At 43.6% G+C, this 10,108-nt stretch overlaps 2 long non-coding RNA genes across 2 annotated transcripts in view; both read right to left on the bottom strand.

The window, feature by feature from the left end:
- LOC122215390 overlaps positions 1-6,633 on the bottom strand; it is a 79,627-nt gene extending 72,994 nt beyond the window's left edge. Inside the window, exon 1 of the long non-coding RNA XR_006200343.1 lies at positions 6,465-6,633. This is a non-coding gene — a long non-coding RNA (uncharacterized LOC122215390). The remainder of the gene's footprint in view (positions 1-6,464) is intronic.
- Positions 6,634-8,386: 1,753 nt separating this feature from the next.
- The window catches only part of LOC122215392, a 29,494-nt gene continuing 27,772 nt past the window's right edge, over positions 8,387-10,108 (bottom strand). The window contains exon 4 of the long non-coding RNA XR_006200347.1: positions 8,387-8,640. This is a non-coding gene — a long non-coding RNA (uncharacterized LOC122215392). The remainder of the gene's footprint in view (positions 8,641-10,108) is intronic.

A 10,108-nucleotide genomic window follows, 5' to 3' on the forward strand; every position in this document is an offset into this window, starting at 1 on the left:
AATGTCTACAGTACGAAGCAGAGCAGTGCAAACCCAGAAAATAAACATCACTCGCACCTTTACTCTTCCTCAGCTAAGGACCTGAATGGTGTGAGTGCATACCCTCTCAGTATTTTACGTACACATGAAACTATTCTTTGTTTTATATTGTTCGCTGTTTTCTATGTTTGTGGCAGATGCTGTTGGCTGTTTACACAACACAGCAACTATTCTGTTCTTTCTTGTTCACAGAACCATGACTGTCTCTGGGTGTTTTTCTTCAGAGTGAAGGCTGGACCCACCCTTGTCCCAGAAGGTAAAATTTGATTCATCTAACACGCAAATCTGGATGTCCCATTATCCTTGCCAGTGATCAGTTTAGAATAACATTTCTCAACCTCAGGACTTTCGACATTTGGGGCTGGATCATTCTGTTGTAGGGCTGCCCTGTGCTTGTAGGATGTTTGGCCTCTACCCTCTAGATGGGGTATGCCACCCCCCGCCCCCATCCCCCCTAGCTGGGACAACAGAAATGTCTCCAGACATTGCAAACGTCCTCTGGAGAGCAAAAACCCACCTGACCGACCACCAGTAGCTTAGAAATAAGTAGGTGATGCAATCCTGGTCAATGAGCCATGTTATGACATATCTATGTTACTCTTCTTAATGACTTCATAGTATTCCATAGTGAAAACAGACCATCATTTATATAACCATTTATGTAACCACTAATGATGGCCATTTCCTTCTTGGCTCTCTGCTGTTCTGGTTAGTCAACGATATGACTTTCTATATTTGCACACTTGTGGAAAGGAATTTATAGAATAAATGCCTGGACGTGGAATTTGTGAGTTGGAGACTGTACGCAAATTGACATTTCAATAGATGTCACCAATATGTCTTCCAAAATGTTCCAAAAAGTCAATGCTGGTTTACCCATTAAGTGAGTATTTCCATAGACCTTCACTAACTCTAGGGAGAAAATCCATTAAAAAAATTTTTTGTGTGAGGGGCACCTGGGTGGCTCAGTCGGTTGAGCGTCTGACTTCGGCTCAGGTCGTGATCTCGCGGTCCGTGGGTTCGAGCCCAGCGTCGGGCTCTGTGCTGACGGCTCGGAGCCTGGAGCCTGCTTCGGATTCTGTGTCTCCTTGTCTCTCTCTGCCCCTCCCCTGCTCACACTCTGTCAACCTGTCTCTCAAAAAATAAATAAACATTTTAAAAAATTTAAAAAAAATTTTTTTGGCATTTCAAATACATTAAAAAATGGTTATTGAAAACTGATTTTCTTAGTGAGGGAATAATATTCCATTGAGGTACCAAAATTTATTTATATTCCCCTAGTATGAGCATTCAGTTGATTTTTATTTTATATTGAAGGTTTCTTTAAAAAATATAAATGTTTTTCATAATTGTGACAATTCACTGACAGACTTTTTAAAAATATTTTTTTTTTTTAAATCTGTCTTCTGTCACTGGTTTTACGATTATTTAATCTATGTTTCTATAAAATGACATTTCTCCGGAGAAGACTTCTCCATTAGACACAGCAGGCCCACAAAATAGTTTGGGGGTCTGTTTTGTTTTGTTTTGTTTAAGTAATCTCTCCGCCCACGTTTGGGGCTCAAACTCAGGACCCAGAGATCAAGAGTCACAGGTTCCACAAACAGAGCCAGCCAAGGTGTCCTCGTTTTAGTATCTATTAAAATCAGAAGTATCTATTTAAAATTTATTAAAATCATGACCTTTTAGATTGAAGAAAAAATTTTAATGCTTAATATATTTGTTTTTCTCCCAATGCAGTTATGCAATATAGTTTATTTTATTTTATTTTTTTATAAAGGAAAGAACTCATGGAAGTCATATTACAGCCCTACCTAATTTTAGCACGTTTGTTCAAAACACATGGATCAAATCAAACACATAGTCACTTCCATGTGGAATAAGAAGAATTAAAGCAGCAACTTGAATCTCAGAGTGTAAAATATTTAGGTAATTTTCCATCAACGGTGATCTATTTGCTTAATTTTTTTGTTTATGTTTATTTATTTTTGAGAGAGAGTGGGGGAGGGGTGGAGAGAGGGGGAGACACAGAATCCGAAGCAGACTCCAGGTTCCGAGCCATCAGCACAGAGCCCGACGCGGGGCTCGAACTCACAAACTGCGAGATCGTGACCTGAGCCGAAGTCGGATGCTTAACCGACGGAGCCACCCAGGTGCCCCTATTTATTTTATTTGTTAATAGATGTGTTTCATTTTTACAACTCTGGACTTATTCTGGGCATTTCTGGTTTTATTCATTTATTCACCCAACAAATTTAGGTACAAAATTAGAAGAGAGTAACCTGAGGGGTGCCTGGCTTGCTCAGTCCAAGGAGCATGCACTCTTGATCTCGGGGTTGTGAGTCCCAGCCCCATGTTGGGTGTAGAGATTACTTAAATAAATTTAAAAAAAAAAAAAAACCTTAAAAAAAAGTATTAAAAGAAAAGAGAGAGAGAGTAGAGAGTAGACTGAGAAGGACCTTGGAGGCAGATGAATGGATGTGGATAATTAACAAATCACAAAGTTGCAGGTTTCTCTTAAAACTTAAAAATAGAGTTCCCAGCATCAATTTTTTTTTTTTTTTTAAATATATTTGGAGAAAGGAACCAGAGAACAGGAACAGAGCTGGTGGGAAAAGGCTACACCAGGCGCAGAGCAGTTCTGAGGGCAAAGGCTAAGCTGAGAAGGCTCTGATGCCCCCATAGCTGCTCTGTGCAGGTGACACAGTTAAATGACCTACCTTCTTCCCTGGTATTAGAACACTTTCGGTTACAGTATTGTGGTGAATCATTTCCTTCCAAGGCTCAGGGTGATCTATCACACGGGTGCCTTGTGTAGATTTTAACAATATGAGTAAAAAAGTTTCCTCATTCCAGAAATACAAAACAAATTACATAAGAGATGTGTCCTCTAAAAAAAAAAAAAATCCACATACAAGTGTAATAACTGGGAAGGAAAATTAATGCATGGGAAGACACATCTGTAAAAAGAAAAAGTAATAAAAATGCTTGTCGAAAAAAATGGTTTTCTCTCCCCTTGTCTAATTTATAAGAGTGAAATTCTTTTCTTGCAGGCAGGAACTGGGCTGGGGGCGGGTGGGGGAGGGAGTCTGGGTGGATTTGCCTTTTCTGAGCCGTGCAGGATTTCACTAGGGACCCAGTGAATAAGGAAAGGTGATGGTTTAGAAACACTGGCCCTGGTGTATTACTGCATGAATTTTTGGTGCGAAATCAATACCTTGGTTGTCCTTGAAAACCCTATAGGTCTGTTTTTAATAGCTGGCTACATGGCTGAAATTACACTGATTACTTAGCAAAGCCTCACCTTTGATCCACTGATCTAGTTGGGGACGTGTGACAGAAGAGAGATCATTAACAAATTAAAAGAAGGAAGGGAAAGCTACAAGTTACAGAAATACAGGAAGTCTGAGGTTTGTCCGTTGTTGAAACATTTCATACCGTCTTTTAAGAGTCACAGCTCTCTGTGGGCTTTCTTTGGATGACAAAATACTGAGAACAACAACAACAAAAGCAAACTCGCATACAGTTCAAACTCCAGAACAGTGGATCAATATTCCAAATTAAGGAAAGGCGGCTGACATTGTTTTCCACCTCATCCTCTCAAGAGATAGCTATGCCTTAAAAGGTTTCTATTTCCCATCTGTATGACAGTAACACCAAGGTTTGCTCTCATTAAAAAGTGCGCCCTTTAAAGTTTTATTTGTCATAATTAATAGACCTTACTGTTTAGAGTGGTTGTGGGTATACGGAAAAATAGAGCAGAAAGTCCAGAAGGTTGCCATATGCACCCCACCCCTCCCCTGCGTAATTTCCTCTTTATTAACCTCTTGCATTCGTGTGGCACATTTGATACAACTGATGGACCGATACGGATACCTGATTATTAACTAACATCCATCGATTACATTAAGGTTCACCCTTTATGTTGTAGTTCTATAGATTTTGAAAAATGCATAATGGTACATACCCACCATACACCATCATCCAGAACAGGTTCACTGCCCTTAACAATCCCCCCTTTGTGTTGCTGCTAGCATCCATTCTGAATTCTGTACTTTTTTCTTTTCTTACAAACAGAAGTCTCACATATTTATTACTGAACAAACCTACTAGTGCAGAAGCATAGGAACAGAGAAAAATCATTTCCCTGATAAAATATGTCTATTGTTCAGGTAGGAGTCATGTTTACAGAATGATAGGATACGAGCGTGTGACTTTCATGCAGCATAAATATGTGTCTCATCTCATGTGTGATCTCTTATAGACCCAGCCTGGTACTTCTCCAATGCCTCCTCTTGGAGTTGTACTTTATTTTATTTTATTTTATTTTATTTTATTTTATTTTATTTCATTTCATTTCATTTCATTTCATTTCATTTCATTTCATTATTTTCTTTAAATATTTTTAATGTTTTATTTATTTTTAAGACAGAGAGAGGCAGAGCATGAGCAGGGGAGGGGCAGAGAGAGAGGGAGACACAGAATCTGAAGCAGGCTCCAGGCTCTGAGCTGTCAGCCCAGAGCCCGACACGGGGCTCGAACTCACGAACTGTGAGATCGTGACCTGGGCTGAATTCGGACGCTCGAGCAACTGAGCCACCCGGACGCCCCTATTTTATTATTTTTTAAAATGTGTGCTCATCTTTGAGAAACACAGACAAGACAGAGTGCAAGCGGGGGAGGGGCGGAGAGAGACGGAGACGAAGAAGCCAAAGCAGGTTCCAAGCTCTGAGCTGCCAGCACAGAGCCCAGTGCGGGGCTCAAACTCACAAACTGGGAGATCACGACCTGAGCCGAAGTCGGGCGCTTAACTGACTGAGCCACCCAGGCGCCTCTGTACTTGTCCTTGATTTTATTACTAGTTTTCATCTGAATCCACTGGGGAATGGGACAATTCTGGTTTTGTTTCCTGGCCAGGAATAGCTTGATCCTAAAAGTCTTGTGAGATCTGGCAAGGGGCACCTGGGTGGCTCAGTGGGTTGAGCGTCTGACTTTTGATTTCGGCTCAGGTCATGATCCCCGGGGTGGGGGATTGAACCCCACACTGGGCTCTGCGCGGAGTCTGGAGCCTGCATAAGATTCTCTCTCTCCCTTCCTCTGCCCCTCTCCCCCACTCACATTCTCTCTCTAAAATTAAAAATTAGAAAAAAAAAAGGTAAAGAAAAAGACATAGCGAGTAACAATTAACCACTCCCACCACCATGGCGGAGAAGAGGCTAAATTCTGTACTTTCAACATAATTGCCATTCCCCTCCCCCCTTTTTTCCTTCTCCAAGGGACTTTTATTTTAGGAATAGATGACAGCTGATTCTCCTTTCTGGCAGAGACCCACAGAAAGCCACTTTGTTTGGCTGCAACTCACATATCTCTGGAAGATCTCCTCTCCTGGTGTATTTTTGCCCAGACAGGAAAATACCAAAACTTGCTTTGCCAAATACCCAAGAGGAAGCCCCTTTCCTCCAAATGACAGAGCGAACGAGCCAGAAACTGGAAAGGGTGTGTCCAACGAGCATCTGCCCCTCACCAGGTTTTATAGTTGCACATCCTGATTATATATTTTTTGTAATTTATCATTTTTTTTAAGCAATTTTCTAAGTAACCTCAACACCCCACATGGGGCTTGAACATGTGACCCCGAAATCAGGAGTCACATGCCCCCCTGACGGAGCCAGCCAGGTGCCCCCTGATTATCTTACTAAGCTGCAAGGACACAAAATTGTTTCTTGCTGTCTCTGAAGATGTGACATCTTGCTCACGATCCCCTTCGTTGCCGCATGCCTGTCTAGCGTTGAGCTCCTAAGCCTACAGTTGTGACCAAAGACGTGTCAACGGAGGGTGTAGGTGGTAGAGGGGTTAGATAGTCTTTGGTTAGACAATGCAGGCTATGAAAAGTAGAAAACTAGGGGCGCCTCAGGGGTTCGGTCGGTTAAGCATCTGATTCTTGATTTCGGCTCAGGTCACGATCTCATGGTCCGTGGGATTGAGCCTGTGTTGGGCTCTGCACTAACAGCATGGACCCTGCTTGGGATTCTGTCTCTCCCTCTGCCTCTTCCCTTCCCCCGCTCGCTCTCTCTCAAACATAAATAAACATTAACAACAACAACAAAAAGAATTCCATTAGCTAGGGGCGCCTGGCTGGCTCAGTCAGTGGCGCATGATCTTGGGGTTGTGAGTTCAAGCCCCATGTCGGGTGTAGAGATTACTTGGAAAATTAAAAATCTTAAAAGAAAAAAAGAATCCCACTAGATACATCCCAGCAATTCTACCACTTTCCTGGTTCAACCCCTCATCACGTCTTGCATAGCTTCTGGGAGAGCTCTGCTCTCAGAGCTGGATTCATTGTTTCTATTCTCCCCCACCCCCCTTCAGTCTGTTCTTAAAATAGGGAAATCTGTTAAAAGAAGCCAGACCGGAACACCTCTCACCACACAACCGCGCTGGCTCCCGTCTTGCTCAGGCTCGGACCCCAGTCCCTATGATGGACTGACTGCGTGGGATCTGGTCCCCCGTGCTTTCTGCCCTCGTCCGCTCTGCTCCCATCACCACCAGGTCCTCGTCTTGCCAGGAATACACCGGGCACGGTCCCTCCTCAGGCCTTCGAATGTACTGTGTCACCTGCTCCTATAGTCAGAGTAAACATGTTAGGCATTTGGGCCACGTGGTCGCTGGGGCAACAATTAACCCTTCCATTGCCGTGCCAAAGCAACCGCAGACCGCAAACAACGAGCGGCGCTGTGTGCCAATAAAACTTTATTTGTGGACGCTGAAAGGGGCTGTCCTGTAATTTTCACGTGTCACGAGATTTTTGTCCTCTTTAAAAATGGTTTTATTCCAACAGGCTGGAAATGGAAAAAGCATGCTTAGGCAGTGGGCTGGATTCGAGCCCTGGGTCCCTCGTGCGTCAACCCCTGCTTTAGGGAGAGCTTCCCCGGCCGTCTGCCCAGACGTCGTACGTACACGCGCACATCCACACGTCCGCACACACTCCCCATCTTTCCTGTCCCGTCTTAACAGCGTGTCACAAGTGGACGCCCCACACGAAGCCGGAAGTCGGGTGGCATCTAGTCTCAAGCATGGCCTCCAAGGTGCCTTTTTGGAGCAGACGCTCGGGGCAGGCGTCAGGCTTTATGCTTCGAACGTGCCAGACGTAGACTGCTTTCCAGCTGAGAGCAGGGGTGAGCGGGGGGGAGACGACATGTTTGTGGAGGACGGCGTCGTGTGGTTGGGCAGGGATGCGGTTCGGTTCCCAGACCTGGGTCTGCCTCGGAATAACCTGACGGGATTTTCCAGAAGCTAAGTCTCTCAGGCTGCACACCACACTGCCCAACATCAGAATCCCTCGAGAGTCAGGCAGTTGGAGAGATTAAATCCGGACCGCACCAAATACTGACTACGTGACCTCGGACAAGGTACTTAATGTTTCTGAGTGTTTACTGCAAAGCAGAGATCCTAATGACCTCATAGAATTGTCACGAGGATTCCATGAGCTAATGTAAGTGAATCGCTGCGCACAGTGCTTGGCACATTGTTTTTGCGGTAAATAGCAGGTATTGCTTACTTTTCATTAGAAAGACGTGCGCACTGTGGAATAAGTAATGGCATAGAGATCAGCAAGAATCAGGCAAAAAATAAGGTCATTCTAGTTCCCCAAAATAACTACTGATAATGTTCTGGTGTACGTCCTTCCAGATTTTGATCTCTCTGTGTGCTTTTTTTTTTTTTTTTTTTTTCTAACACACTACCTACAATCGGGTTGCCCTGTCATCTTATTCCACCCCAAGGAATCAACTCTGAATTGGATCAAGGTGGTAAAGTCTAACTGCTGGTTTATGGGGAACACAGAAGACAGAGAAGCATGTTAACTGACCATGAGGGGTTGCCATCAGCAGAGTTTAAATTTTTTTCTGTTGATTTATTTTGGAGAGGGGGGGGGGGGCAGGTGTAAGTGGGGGAGGTGCGGAGAGAGAGGGAGACATGGAATCCGAAGCGGGCTCCAGGGTCCGAGCTGTCAGCACAGAGCCCAACGCAGGGCTCGAACCCACGAGCCGGGAGACCGTGACCTGAGCCGAAGTCAGATGCTTCACGGACTGAGCCACCTCCATCAGCAGAGTTTAAAATGTGTGGCTCTCTACATGACAAACACCCTCAGCTTCTTCAACAAATAAGTTGCAGGGAAAAAAGGGGTCGGGCATCCTCTAGAGCGGTGCTCTTCCGCTGGAGCGGAACTTCCGGCACCAGTGGAAATATTCTCTGTCTGCACCGTCCCGCGTGGTAGGTGCTATTGCACAGCACGCGCGGCCGTTGAACCCTTCAAATGTGGCTTGTGTGGCTGACTGAATTTCTTATTTAATTAAAATAAGTTTATTTAAATAGCCACATGTGGCCAGTGGCTACGGTGCTGAGCTGTGCAGCCAGATTAAAAGGTACTTAGAGGCATGCCGTCCGACCACACTGGAAACACCTTGTTGGTTCCTCCCATCCAGGTACTAACCAGGCCCAATCCTGCTTAGCTTCCGAGAGCGGGTGAGAGCGGGCGAGATCGGGCACCTTCAGGGTGGTATGGCCGTAGACAAGACCTTGATGGTTTCTCAAACAGATGAACTTAAAAAAACAAAAAACAAAAACCTGTGAAACAATGAAGGAATTTTATTTTATTTTATTTTATTTTATTTTATTTTATTTTATTTTATTTTATTATTATTGTTTTATTTTTATTTTTTTTGAGACAGTAAGGGAAATTCAAACACTGGCAAAAAACCTTCTATCACATTAAAAACTTTTTGATGGGGCACCTGCGTGGCTCGGTCAATGGATAACACAAGGGGTCATGAGTTGATAGTTGCAGAAACTGTAGAATGGGTAGATGGAAAGTCATTACTCCCTCCTCTCTCTTTTGCTTGAAATTGTACATATATAAGAAAACCTTTGTAAAAATTATGCAATCATCTGGCTTTATGCATTTGTCTTTCTTCCTCAGGGAGTTGCATCATTAGCGAACACGGACATTTATAAATAGAGAGCCGTCAATTCTAAAGGTATTATTAGAGTTTGAGGAGGAACATAAAACAGTGCTTTTATAAAAATCACAGCCAGGCCCAATGTGACCGGCTTCCTTTGAGAGGGCTGAGATCATTCCCGTTCTCTGGAGTATCACGTGTCAAACTCAACTGGCCAGGCCGCCAGGACAGAGACCACAGTGGCCCCAATATCTGTCTCCCCTTCTCTGTCAGTAATAGAATCCCAACTTTTAGCTGGCACATGGCCACCCAGATAGAAGAATGCTTCTATCAAGCAAGCTTCCTTTGCTTGTGACTATATTCTAACCAATGGTCTGTAAGGGGGAGTGGTATAGAGGACTTCCTGGAATTGTCTTTAAGGGAACATGTCTCTTTCTCTGACCTCCCTGCATTCTTTCTGCTTACTGGAATGTGGTCTGATGGCTGGAGCTTGAGCAGCAAGGGTGGGTCCTGAGGCTGGAGCCACATGAAAGGCTGGCCAAGCAAGAAAATAGAAAGGGACAGGTTCTGACATGATGGAGTGTCACACAATGTTAGACACAAATCTGTGGGGCAAAATAAACTCTTACCTCGTTTTTCTGTTACTTACAACTGATTCTGATCCTAATTAATATCGTTGCTAAATTTTATTTTTATCAATTCCCTAATATTTATTGAATATTTACTCTGTGGGTTGGATCATGCTAATTGCTTTGAGAGAAGCAAGGTAAAAGTCATCGAATCAGCACATAAAGGATTTTTCCATTTTACTGAAAGATACATGAATATAAGATTAGTAAGATGTGATTAAATAATAAAACTAACTAGCATGTATTGAGTGCTTATTATGTACCAGACATTGTTCTAAGTACTTTACACATATTAACTAAGATAGTCCTCACAGAAAGATCGAGGGTTATTTACAGGTGAGTGTGAGTAAACAGAAGCGGCACAGAGAGGTTGAGCAACTTGTCCAAGGTCACACAGCTCATAAGCTGTGAAGACAGGACAGAGAGACAATATTGATTAGGAAGGTTTCAGAAGGAGAGATAAAGCTAGGGTGGGCTGTCACA

This window comes from Panthera leo, chromosome A3, assembly GCF_018350215.1.
Source record: "Panthera leo isolate Ple1 chromosome A3, P.leo_Ple1_pat1.1, whole genome shotgun sequence".
Lineage (NCBI taxonomy): Eukaryota > Metazoa > Chordata > Mammalia > Carnivora > Felidae > Panthera > Panthera leo.